The following is a 14,412-nucleotide window of genomic DNA, read 5'->3' as shown; positions in this document are numbered from 1 at the left end:
TTTACATACATTTATATTTAGTAATTTAGCAGACACTTTTATCCAAAGCGACTTACAAATGAGAATAATGGAAGCAATCAAAATCAACAAGAGAGCAATGATATGCAAGTGCTATAACAAGTCTCAGTTAGCTTAACGCAGTACACGTAGCAAGTTTATATATATATAATATAATATAATATAATAAAAAGAAAACAGATAGAATAGAAAAAGAATAGAGCAAGCTGGTGTTAGGGCACATAAGTCTGAAGTAGTGCTTTTGGGTAAAGGGGTGCGGAACCAGTGGTGGTTTTGTAGGCAAACATTAATGCCTTTAATTTTTTTATGCGAGCAGCTGTTGGTAGCCAGTGCAAATTGATAAACAGAGGTGTGACATGCATTCTTTTATGCTCATTAAAATTAATCTTACTGCTGTGTTCTGGATTAATTGTAAAGGTTTGATAGAAGTGGCTGGAAGACCTGCCAAGAGAGCACTGCAATAGTCCAGCCTGGACAGAACAAGAGCTTGAACAAGGAGTTGTGAAGCATGCTCCAAAATAAAGGGCCTGATCTTCTTGATGTTGAATAAAGCAAATCTGCAGGACTGGGCAGTTTTAGCAATGTGGTCTGAGAAAGTCAGCTGATCATCAATCATAACTCAAAGGTTTCTGGCTGTTTTTGAAGGAGTTATGGTTGATGTGCCTAACTGGATGGTGAAATTGTGATGAAATGATAGGTTTGATGAAACCACAAGCAGTTCAGTCTTGGTAAGGTTGAATTGAAGTCGACATCTAGAAATGAAAATGAAAAATGGTGAAGCGATGCAAAACAGTACCAGAAAAGGTTTTTTTTGCTTGTAATAAAAGGAGAACCACTGATCTACTGTATAATAGAGAGCAGAACCCTTTTTATAATGTTCCATAAAGATCCATGCTTTGAAAGTGCTATATAGGACCTTAATGGTGTTGTAAATAACTTTTTTAATGATAGTTTATTTTCAATAATATTAGTATATTTATGTAATTAATATTAGTATTATTATGATTATTTAAAAAATTGCCTCTCTATTTGCCATGTCTTGTAGCTCCTTTAGAGTATGTTGTGTGAATTAGGTACTTTTTTTAACGTGAAATTTTAGCAAAAAATGTCAATGCACTAAACAACAGTTATTAGCAAAATATTAATAAATGACAATTGTGTCAAGATACACAGGAGAGGAACGAGGAGAGGCTGGAGAATACTTACATTGACTTTTAATTCCATAAACCAGGGGAGACTAACTTGGGATGACGTTTAACAGCAGACAACTGAACTCAAAACTAGAACACTATTTATACATGGGACATGACAGTGGGAAGACAAGACACACCTGGTATCAATGGAAACACATAGTGAACACCTGGAATTAAATCAAACACCAGGAACACACACACAAAACACGGGACAGAGTCTGACATAGCACTCCCCCTCAGGAAGGCGTGACCTCACACCACATAACATCAAATGGGGAGGTGGGGGTGGGTGCTCTGGAGGTACCTTAGGACATACACGGGACAGTGGGCCTCCAAAGCGGTACCCATTCGGGAACAGGAGCCCATCCTGGGCTTAACAGGGGATCTGGAGCCCATTGGGCTTAACTCGGGAACAGGAGCCCATCCTAGTCTTAAATTGGGAACAGGAGCCCATTGGGCTTAACTCGGGAAAAGGAGCCCATTGGGCTTAACTCAGGAACAGGAGCCCATCCTAGGCTTAACTCGGGAACAGGAGCCCATTGGGCTTAACTCGGGAACAGGAGCCCATTGGGCTTAACTCGGAAACAGGAGCCCATCCTGGGCTTAACTCAGGGACAGGAGCCCATCCTGGGCTTAACTCGGGAACAGGAGCCCATTGGGCTTAACTCGGGAACTGGAGGCCATTGGGCTTAACTCAGGAACAGGACTCCAATGGGTTTAACTCGGAGGCCATTGGGCTTAACTCGGGAACAGGAGCCCATCCTGGGCTTAACTCGGGAACAGGAGCACTGTGAGCTCCTCTCATTAGGTACAGGGTAATGAGGTACATTGCTGTACAGGACCCCTTGCCTTAGAAAGGTCTCTTTTGTGCAATATTCCATCTTGTCTCAATCTGATATCTGCAGCTATTCACAGTGGTATATTCAAAAACATTTCAATATTGCTGCTTAAATTATATATATATATATATATATATATATATATAATATATATATATATCTATATATATATTACATACATATACATGTATGTGTGTGGTGTGTGTGTGTGTGTTGTGGTATATAATATATTATATATATATATATAGATATATCTATATAATATATATATATCTAATCTGACTCCATTTTATTATGACCTTGAATTTAGGTTGAAAGACAAATTGGTTGTTTGCCTATTTCTAATTAAAAATTGATTTCTTTCCCAAATTGCACTTCCGCAATGCGGAAAAAACACAGCTGGAGCAGAGAAGCAAAACTACTGTTCAGGGTTTTCAAGTGCAGGTCAGTTTCATCTGTAAATGAAGTTTTGTCTTAGAAGTCTTAGTTAAGCAGCAGCAGCCCATTGCTCACTATCACTCAAAATACTGTACAAAGGACATCACTATTATCTATTGTAATGTTACAGTAGTAATTTAGCAGACAAATAATCATATTTTATAATAGGTTTAGGGGGAGCTAGGGTAGACAACACCACAACCTTTACGACAATTTATGTATGGTATGACATGGTAACCACAAATTAACCATTGTTTTTGCCACACTAACCATAGTTTAACCATGGAATTTGTAGTAAAAATACTGTAAATACAAATGGTAATTCACATAAAAACTTACTGTACTTGGTTACAAAACATGGTAAAAGCATGGTTAATTTTTGTTAAGGGAAAAACATGACTCATGTTCAGTATTAGGATTTTTATAGAAAGATATTGTAGTGATGTACTAATTTTGACATGTAGGCGATTTAGAAAGTATAGTTTTGTTAAATCTTGAGTATTAAAGTCATGAGAGAGATAGATATCAGGGCAAAATAAAGAGACTGAAAAGAAAAATGAAAGTGAAGGTGCAGTTCAGGAGAGAACTTTTAATTGTTTTGCAAGTCCCCACACTAAGGATTAAACCCTTTTGTATGTGAGGGTCCATACAAAAGGATTGTCCATGTTTCAGAATTTGTTTTGGGTGTATGAATATGAAGATTTTCCCGGCTTGAATATTTTTTTTCCCAGTCTGCCCCCTCGTAGAAGTTTAATGGCGAATTAACAGTATTATGTCAACAGAACTTTTACATAAGGTTCAAGTAAATCAATATCTTCTATTTTTTGAATTTGCAAGTCATGCGTTTATTTAAGTTGTGGCAGGCAGAGATCCATTCAATTATTTTAGGGTACGATTAGAAGCATTTTCATTTTGTCACTGTTGTTAGTGGCTTGGCCAAACATAGTTTTTTTAAAAACTTTGGTTACTACACTAAAAATTGGGACTTTTAATCAACGACCCACAGGAATACTCCTGCTTCTACGCAGGGTTGGGTCTTGTTCGACTTGGATGGGAGATTCTTGGGAAAACTACCATGCCAAGAAAAACACATCTGTAAAAAAAAAAATATTATAAATAAAAAGAAAGTGTAATGTCCCTAGCAGGCAGGTGGGCTTGTGTGGTGAGGGAGTGTGGTGATTAAGAAGGCATTATAAAAAACTTGATTGTGAGTAAGCCTTTACAGTAACATACACTGCTAAAAAAAAATCCGCAAAAATTTATGGTTAAAAAAACGGCAACTGTGGTTGCCAGAAATTCTACCGTAAAAACCTATGGTAACAACGTTTTAGGTTTTTACTTCAACATTTAAAATTTCATTAACTGATTATAATTGTTAATCACCAACCTATTAAAGTATTGAACTGTCATCTGTTTTGTACCTTTTGTAATACACTGATAACAACAAAAGCAGGGCGTTGATGAGAAAGGTCACATTGATGACCCCCCCCCCCCCCCCAAAGTCCTCACACTAGCAGATTTAAAATAATAATATACATAGAAGATGAACAGAGTCATTCACCAAAAGACGCTAAAACCATTATGTTAGGACTCATTATTAAACTGAACATATGCCATAACACATTAATGTCAACAATAATTATAGGATAACCTACAAACCTAATAAAAACATAACAGATAAGAAAAATAAGAGGAGGGGACAGTTATTTCAAAGAAAAAAAAACATCAATTCAAACCAACAATTGAAACTGCAACGCAGGAGGACTTATGGGAACGTAAGTTTATGGTTTACGGTTAAATTTTCCAGGAAAATTACCGTTAAACCATTGAACAGGTTTGTACTGTAGCATTTTCACAGGGTTTTACCAGTAAAATTCACAGTCATTTTTTACAGAGTGATTAGCTGTAAATTATTGCAAAAGGACTGTGTTAATACGTGGGGTTAATGTGCATTTTCTATATTTCTTTGTATGTGACCGCTTAATTTATACACAAAATGTCTGACAACAGTTTGTCATGTATCTAAAAACAGGAACAATAAAAAGCCATCAAGTTCAATCAATGAAAATGTTTTTAAAAATATCCGTGAAATCCCCCAAGAGTTGTTCACTTGCAAGGTTTAAGCCTAACGTCTAGTAGTACTCACAACAAATCATTAATTTGCACTAATATTCCAGTCTAATTATTTCCTTCCTCATTCTTGGAAAAGTTACAATTCAAGGTGCTCTAAAGTCACGGCTTTCTCCATAAGGGTGTTAAAGACAAGCTTCCGAGGAAATCGCAATATAAAAAAGTGAAACACGAGAGGAAGATGGAGTCTTGCAAACTTACAAATGGGAACTAACACAGAGGGGAAAACCCTGTCCCTACAGTCTTAAACTGAAATCCTGAAGTCCTCCAGTCATAATCTCACTGACGTTTAGACATAACACAAGCGCACAGTTCATCACGAGCAAGAAGCCAATGAAGGACTAGTGCAGCTTTTTTTTTCTAGCCTGGCCTGATCGCTGTAGGGGTAAAAAGGTGAAGTTTGAGCTCTGAGAATCTTTGTTGCAGATAAAAGCATTCAGCATATCTTTAGAATTTATATGTTTTGAGGTTATGTTCTGCAGATAATAGATTGTAATAAAGAAAATGCCATTCGTCTTCCAGGGGGACAGGCGAAGGTCTTCAAAGGCGCAGGTGCTTGTGTTGGAAGACACAAGGTTTGCAAACACATGGTTTTAGTGAGGATACATTGAAAAAGTTGAATCATCCCGTCCAAGTTCCATCTTGTAGCAAACATGAAATTATGTAAGCAGAGCCTCTACATTTCTCTACATTGATTTATTTTAATTTTGGTAATTAATCATCAAACTGGTAAAACAATCACGAGTAAGACTCGGCTCATTGCTTTTGTTCTTTTTATAGTGTGACTCTGAAAGACGGTTGCTTGCAGGACGGATAACATTGCATGAATCCAGAGTCAAAATTCACTTAAAATCATCATAAAAGCTATGAAAAGAGGGGAGAATGTCTGCTTTAAGTATATTACTCAGTGGCCTCACAAACATATTTCATTGCAAAGACGTTTAGATTTGTGTGGCAGAGAGAGACAACTGGTTAATTAAAAAAAAAGAAAAGGAATTTAATTAATGGGAAAATAAAACTAAATTTCAAATGTTTTCTGCATCTCCACAGGAGCCAGTCAGACTGTGCCACAATGTACAACTGGCTCTGTGCCTCTGAAGAAACACCATGACATCATCATAAGCACCAACTTCCTTCAAATGACATCACTGATTAAGATTAGTCTTTAATATTTTGCCTAATACGTAATAAATTTTTTTTTATTTCTAAGTCTAAGCTGATTCACTTAATTTTATGTGGACCACTGGGTTATGTGACAATGGGTAATTCAATGATTTATATGGACCACTGGGTAAAACATATTTTAAGAAAACCACTGAACAATGTGTCAGAATGTTTACAGTCTTTTTATAATTGGTTGTAGGAGTGCATTTTCCATTGTCCACAAAAGTGGTTTCAAATAAAGCTTTATTTATATGAATTATAAACCTTTCAGAGTCAGTTCTTCCATTCTGGACCATTCTGAATGAAAAAATGCATCTCCATTTACAAAATGCAATAGTCCTGTTGTATGTAAAAAACATGAGTTCTGAGATGGGAAACTATTGTAAACAGTGTCTCAAAGTTATAAGCAGCCTATTTTTGACGATTGCTAGTAGAAAGGGTTGGGGGGGGTTTGGGGAGAAAGACTTTAGCCAGTGCAAACTACAGTAGATTGCCACTACCACTGATTAAATCAATCATATTGGAAAAGACATGAAAGCTACATTGTTAACCGTGATCAGAAGTTGTTAAAAAAATAACCATAAAAGAAATGTACAAATAAACCATTAACGTGGGAACTTCCACTCCTAACTATGTTAGTAACCCTCATCAGTAAATGGAAAAAAACAAGAGTTCTATATCTATCTATCTATCTATTTATCTATCTATCTATCTATCTATCTATCTATATATATATCTAACCAGATCTATCTATCTATCTATTCTATCTTATCTATCTATCTATCTACTATATCTATCTATCTACAGGTATCTCTCTCTATGCTCTACGTTATTGATCTGCCTGAAACAGCTCTTGGTTTATATAGGGCTGTCAAATGATTAATCACGATTCATAGACATCCAAAAATAAAAGTTTTGATTTACATAATATATGTGTGTGATACTGTGTATATTTATTATTATATATAACTACACACACAGGCATGGATATATTTAAGAAGAAATTGTTATGTTTTATATATTAACATATATTATATATATAATATAAATTTAAGAATATAAATATATAAAATGTATATACATGTAAAATATTTTCTAAATATATAATTTATGTGGGTGTATTTATATATACATAATAAAATATACACAGTATACACACATCTCTTATGTAAACAAAAACTTTCATTTTGGAGTTGATGAATCGTGAGTTACATAATTTGGGGACAGCCCTAGTTGATACTATCTTGCTAAAGATTTTTCACATATTGAAGTAGTTTGGGCATGTCAGCATTTCCAAATTTCAATAAATCACTGTTTTTTTCTGTCAGAGACCTTTAAAAAATAAACATGCGTGGTAAAGTAAAAGGGTAGGTTTAGTGTAAAGCCTATTAACACTAACTTCTATATTAAGCTCTATTTTTAAAAAGAAAATGTGGGTCTGGGTACTCGTTTGTGGGTTTACATCACAACACTGTGATTTCAGCATGGGTGCCCTGCACAAGACCGCAGGCTGATATTCGAACAAACACACACAGCACACTGTATACAGGGAAAGTACATAAAATAAGGCATTATTGGTAAGTGACTTTTTAGATACCAATATTGTCAGTCTCCTTTTGATTATTATTCATTTCAAATAAGGAAAAATAGTTTGAAAACTAAGCCCAGCAGATTTCAAATGATCACAAGGCATGTCTTTCTGAATTGGGAATAGTACAATCATCAAAAACATTGTCCCATTATTTTGATACTTTTTTCATTAAATACTGATGGATATAAATTGTTCTTTGCATGTTGTAGGTCATTTAGACGCTGCATGGAGCAATAAAATGGGGCTTCATAGCTGGACAGTTTTTTCGGTTGTTTCCTACAAAAGATTCCTAGGGTAAAAAATTCACATTTATCCTGCCACTATTTTTTGTTGATACCATCTATTAAAACATTCCCGTTACTAAACATATCTCCAGACCTGTTGGCAAACCCATTTGACCGACTGATTCAATCACCATCGGGCATCCCTAGTTCAGATTTCAAACAAGCTGCATAGAAACAAACCCATTACATAACTGCTCATGTACACGATTGCAACATGATTCTTTAGGTTGCGTCTGCAGTCATCTCCATTAGTCAGACAAGGGTTTCGGTAATATTTTTTACTTAAAGCCACAGCGGTATTTCAATGGGCCTTGTTCAACAACTAAAAAAGAATCCAGCCTATGCCCTGGTTTTTGACAAAATGATTCACTGACTGACTCAAATCACATTTGTTTTGTACCTGAATGGTAGTGTTTTTAACAAATGTATGAAAACTGGTCAGTGACTCACTTACTTGTCGCCAAGCCAACCTACTGAGCACCTGTAATAAGAGCCCACTACTAATACACAGATGACTGTAAAAGTCATAATAAAAATGTGTATTAAATGAACACACTAATAAAGTTTTTTTTTTTTAGGTTTTAATGGCCTAATAATTCTCTTTCATTGCAATAAATAGCTGTAATATTGCAAGTATAGTAGACTATAAAAAAATAAAAAAAATAAATAAAAGCATTATTAAAACATTTTAAAAAACATCATTTTTGTGTCATGTAATACAAATTATTATTATGGTTATTATGTAATTGCAATTTTATTGTAATTATAGTTTAATATTGTCAAAAGAAAATGATGATTTGAAGGATTCCTTCCTCATTCTTGGAAAGGTCAAGTCTGTATGAAAAAGAAACAAGTGTTCTGAGGAAACGAGGCAAATGACAGATGCTGCGACTATTAGAAACAAAAAGTGAAAAAATCTCAGGGGAATGAAAATCCCTTATACAAATATAAAAACATAAAGCAGCTGAAAACTAATCATCACACAACGTCATTAGCCAGTCAGTAGGGTGAGGTGAAAAACAGAAGATCAGCACTATGAAAATCCATTACAGCTGGTGGGTATTCGTAGGCTGCCCTGCTGTTGTAGAGTGAAAGGTGAGTTTGAATCGCTGAACTTTGCAGATTGAAGAAATAATATAAATATATAAGTTTTTGATGTTGTGCATTATACTGTGAAACCTTCTTTGCATGGCAGGCTGTTGTAGATAATGGTAAAAAGCTCTGTTTTTCTCTTCCAGGCCAGGCTAGAGCTCCAAAGGGCAGGTGTTTTTGTGTTGACAAAGGTGTGAACATGGTTCCTCCAAAACAGATTGAGAAGGTCGAAATCATACCAGCAAGTCGGTCTTGTAAAACCCAGGAGATTGTGTAAGCACATGCCATTATTTAAATGTTCTCTAAATATTGTACATCTCTGTTTTAAATATGTTCAATGACATAAATAATCATGCAGCTTATTTTGTCTTGTGTTTTTCTGTAGTGTTACTCTGAAAAATAGTACAGAGCAGAAATGCTTGAATCCAGAATCTAAATTCACGCAGAAATACATCATGAAGGCTGTTGAAAAGAGGTTAGTATAACCCTTTACTGTTTTTAATATTATATTTTGTTTATACTTGATGTCCACAACTTATAAAAGAAGCAAACAAACCACAGACCTGCAGAGTGAGAAATACAATATGAATACTTCTCTTTTACCTTCTAATTAATAAGCAGAGAAGACGACTCACTATCAACTATTTCTGATTATTTTTTAGGAGCCTGCAGAAGAAATAGCCTGCAGATGAATCCATATGAGCTATTGTAAAGTGAAGAACATATTATATCAGCACCCTACGATCAGTAACCAACATCCTTCAGACAAATCTTAAACTGAAATTTATATTGCAATGTAAATCTTTCCTTAAAGAAAAAAATTCCTTAATGCTTTTTTTTCTGATAAAAATTATCACTAATCACTGTTGTGCGTTTTAAAATAGTGATGCAAAACATACCTGATTACAGAGTGTAATTTTTACAGTCATGCAAAATAAAGCTTTTGTGACATTGAAGTATTGTTTTTTTCTTGTTGTTGTTTTGTACTTATTGTCATTAAATGGAGCATAAATTAAAAATAAACGAAATAAAAACATTACATACATTTATATTTAGTAATTTAGCAGACACTTTTATCAAAATACAATTAAAAATTAGAATAAAGGAAGCAATCAAAATCAACAAGAGAGCAATGATATGCAAGTGCTATAACAAGTCTCAGTTAGCTTAACGCAGTACACGTAGCAAGTTTATATATATATAATATAATATAATATAATATAATATAATATAATATAATATAATATAATATAATATAATATAATATATATAATATAATATAATATAATATAATATAATAAAAAGAAAACAGATAGAATAGAAAAAGAATAGAGCAAGCTGGTGTTAGGGCACATAAGTCTGAAGTAGTGCTTTTGTGTAAAGGGGTGCAGAGCCAGTGGTGGTTTTGTAGGCAAACATTAATGCCTTGAATTTTTTATGCGAGCAGCTATTGGTAGCCAGTGCAAATTGATAAACAGAGGTGTGACGTGCATTCTTTTATGCTCATTAAAAATTAATCGTACTGCTGTGTTTCTGGATTAATTGTAAAGGTTGATAGAAGTGGCTGGAAGACCTGCCAAGAGAGCACTGCAATAGTCTAGCCTGGACAGAACAAGAGCTTGAACAAGGAGTTGTGAAGCATGTTCCAAAATAAAGGGCCTGTTCTTCTTAATTTAAAAAAAAAAGCAAATCTGCAGGACTGGGCAGTTTAGCAATGTGGTCTGAGAAAGTCAGCTGATCATCATCATAACTCCAAGGTTTCTGGCTGTTTTTTTGAAGGAGTTTATGGTTGATGTGCCTAACTGGATGGTGAAATTGTGATGAAATGATAGGTTTGATGAAACCACAAGCAGTTCAGTCTTGGTAAGGTTGAATTGAAGTCGACATCTAGAAATGAAAATGCAAATTGGTGAAGCGATGCAAAACAGTACCAGAAAAGGGTTTTTTTTTGCTTGTAATAATAGGAGAACCACTGATCTACTGTATAATAGAGAGCAGAACCCTTTTTTATAATGTTCCATAAAGATCCATGCTTTGAAAGTGCTATATAGGACCTAATGGTGTTTGTAAATAACTTTTTTAATGATAGTTTATTTTCATTAATATTAGTATATTTATGTAATTAATATTAGTATTATTATAATTATTTAAAAAATTGCCTCTCTATTTGCCATGTCTTGTAGCTCCTTTAGAGTATGTTGTGTGAATTAGGTACTTTTTTTAACGTGAAATTTTAGCAAAAAATGTCAATGCACTAAACAACAGTTATTAGCAAAATATTAATAAATGACAATTGTGTCAAGATACACAGGAGAGGACAAGGAGACGCTGGAGAATACTTTAACTTGACTTTTAATTCCATAAACCAAGGGAAACAAACTCGGGATGACATTTAACAGCAGACAACTGAACTCAAAACTGGAACACTTTTTATACACAGGACATGACAGTGGGAAGACAAGACACACCTGGTATCAATGGAAACACATAGTGAACACCTGGAATGAAATCAAACACCACAATGGGGACAGGAACACACACAAAACACGGGACAGAGTCTGACATAACGCCCCCTCTGGAAGGCGTGACCTCACACCACATAACATCAAATGGGGAGGTGGGGGTGGGTGCTCTGGAGGTACCTTAGGACATACACGGGGACAGTGGGCCTCCAAAGCGGTACCCATTCGGGAACAGGAGCCCATCCTGGGCTTAACAGGGGATCTGGAGCCCATTGGGCTTAACTCGGGAACAGGAGCCCATTGGGCTTAACTCGGGAACTGGAGCCCATTGGGTTTAACTCGGAGCCCATTGGGTTTAACTCGGAGGCCATTGGGCTTAACTTGGGAACAGGAGCCCATCCTGGGCTTAACTCGGGAACAGGAGCACTGTGAGCTCCTCTCATTAGGTACAGGGTAATGAGGTACATTGCTGTACAGGACCCCTTGCCTTAGAAAGGTCTCTTTTGTGCAATATTCCATCTTGTCTCAATCTGAAATCTGCAGTTATTCACAGTGGTATATTCAAAAACATGTAAATATTGCTGCTTAAATTATATATATATATATATATATATATATATATATATATATATATAATTTATTTTTAATGTAAATTAACATAAAAAAATAAAAACAAAAAAAAACATTTAAAAAATTACATTTTAAAAATAACAAAAAAAAAAACATTTAATATAAATTATTTTAAATTAATATGCTGACTCCATTTTATTATGACCTTGAATTTAGGTTGAAAGACAAATTGGTTGTTTGCCTATTTCTAATTAAAAATTGATTTCTTTCCCAAATTGCACTTCCGCAATGCGGAAAACACAGCTGGAGCAGAGAAGCAAAACTACTGTTCAGGGTTTCAAGTGCAGGTCAGTTTCATCTGTAAATGAAGTTTTGTCTTAGAAGTCTTAGTTAAGCAGCAGCAGCCCATTGCTCACTATCACTCAAAATACTGTACAAAGGACATCACTATTATCTATTGTAATGTTACAGTAGTAAAGAGCAGACAAATAATCATTTTTATAATAGGTTTAGGGGGAGCTAGGGTAGACAACACCACAACCTTTACGACAATTTATGTACTGTATGGTATGGCATGGTAACCACAAATTAACCATTGTTTTGCCACACTAACCATAGTTAACCATGGAATTTGTAGTAAAAAATACTGTAAATACAAATGGTAATTCACATAAAACCTTACTGTACTTGGTTACAAAACATGGTAAAAGCATGGTTAATTTTTGTTAAGGGAAAAACCTGACTCATGTTCAGTATTAGGATTTTTATAGAAAGATATTGTAGTGATGTACTAATTTTGACATGTAGGCGATTTAGAAAGTGAGTATTAAAGTCATGAGAGAGATAGATATCAGGGCAAAATAAAGAGACTGAAAAGAAAAATGAAAGTGAAGGTGCAGTTCAGGAGAGAACTTTTAATTGTTTTGCAAGTCCCCAAACTAAGGATTTAAACCTTTTGTATGTGAGGTCCATACAAAAAATAGGATTGTCCATGTTTCAGAATTTGTTGTGGGTGTATGAGTATGAGATTTCCCGGCTTGATATTTTTTTCCCAGTCTGCCCCTCGTAGAAGTTAATGGCGCAGACATGCAGTTTCATTTACTACACATAGGCCTACTAAGGCTTGCTGTGTTTTCAGCCTCTGCCGCCTCAATATATGAGTACATGAACACATAAACATAATCTCAATTGCTCTGAGCATTTTAATTATTTTGAGAAAACGAATGTCATATCATATACAAAGAGACACTAATGTTTCAAAAAGACACAAATGTTTCGGGAGTTTAGTACACTGAATAGGACACATGCTTATTAGGTAGCTGTATTTGAGTTGATGTATATGCTTTTATTTATTATTATTTTTTAATTAACATTTTTTCCCCCAAACCATTGTTAGATGCAGTGTTTCCTGTAGTTATGCAAATATTTGGTTTCAAAAACAGTATCATTAAACTATTTCTTATGATTTTAAATCTGCATTGAATTTCAGATCAATCTCAACGTAAAAGGCAGCACTAAAGTCAGATTTTGTGGTGGATGTGTTCAAATTTGATCATCTTAATTTAAGTCATGAAGGATTTTGAAAGTCTGACAATGTTGAGCACTACTGGTTAACCTTGCATGGTGTAAATGTTTGAAAATGATTAACAGTTGCAAATAAACATTCATTAGAAATTTAGAAAAGTAATCAAAAGTAATCAGTTACATTACTTTAATAAAGTAACTGAAAAAAAATACACTACTATAACATTTTAAATAGGGTAACTTGTAATCTGTAACCTATTACATTTCCAAAGTAACCTTCCCAACACAGTCTATAGTCTGATCATTAGTCAGAGGTTATGACTAACTAGGTCGCCCATGCTTACCATTATTTAAATAGTGGTTCTGTTTGGCCCCTACAGCCCATGTAACAACTTAGTTAACAACTTAACTAAAGTCAAGCAGTTAGTCAGAAATCTATAATCTCACTTGATGTGCCCCATGCTCCATGTAACCTGAGATTTAGTACGTACTAAACCTAGACACAGATTTGTGGTAACATACTCCTTCACTTAATCTACTTGAGAAAATAATTTCAGAGTAAGTCAAAATAAAATCAAATGTAACAATTTATTATCAGTCAGGTAAATATGTATCATGCCAAATACATAGTCAATTCATAGATATCAAATCAATACAGATCATCAAATTCTTAAAAATGAATCTACGAGTAAGATACATACCTGACTTTTAGAAAACGTGACATTTGTCAAGTATGGTAACCCATATGGTAACACTCGAAATTGGTGCTTGCATTTAACCCATCCAATGCACACACACAGCAGTGGGCACACCGTAAACATTATGCGCCTGCAGAAGTGCGCCCTTCAGATCCTCACTTGCCAACCGAGACTTTCCTTCTGGTTAAGTACTCTCAGACCAAGACAAACATCCTATGGGCTCATTCTGCCTGCAGATGGAGAACATTTCCTTAAGGAAAGAAATGCAACTACAAAATATTGCATTGATTGAGTGTTGTTGAAAGCAAAGCTAAACAATGCAACTACAAAATAAGCATATGTGAAGGCTGATATAAAGCTATTAATCATTATTTAACATAAATGTTTGACTCGATTATTAAAACACCAA

This window comes from Cyprinus carpio, chromosome A5 (genome assembly GCF_018340385.1).
Source record: "Cyprinus carpio isolate SPL01 chromosome A5, ASM1834038v1, whole genome shotgun sequence".
Taxonomy (NCBI): domain Eukaryota; kingdom Metazoa; phylum Chordata; class Actinopteri; order Cypriniformes; family Cyprinidae; genus Cyprinus; species Cyprinus carpio.
Note: the sequence above shows the minus strand (reverse complement) of the source record.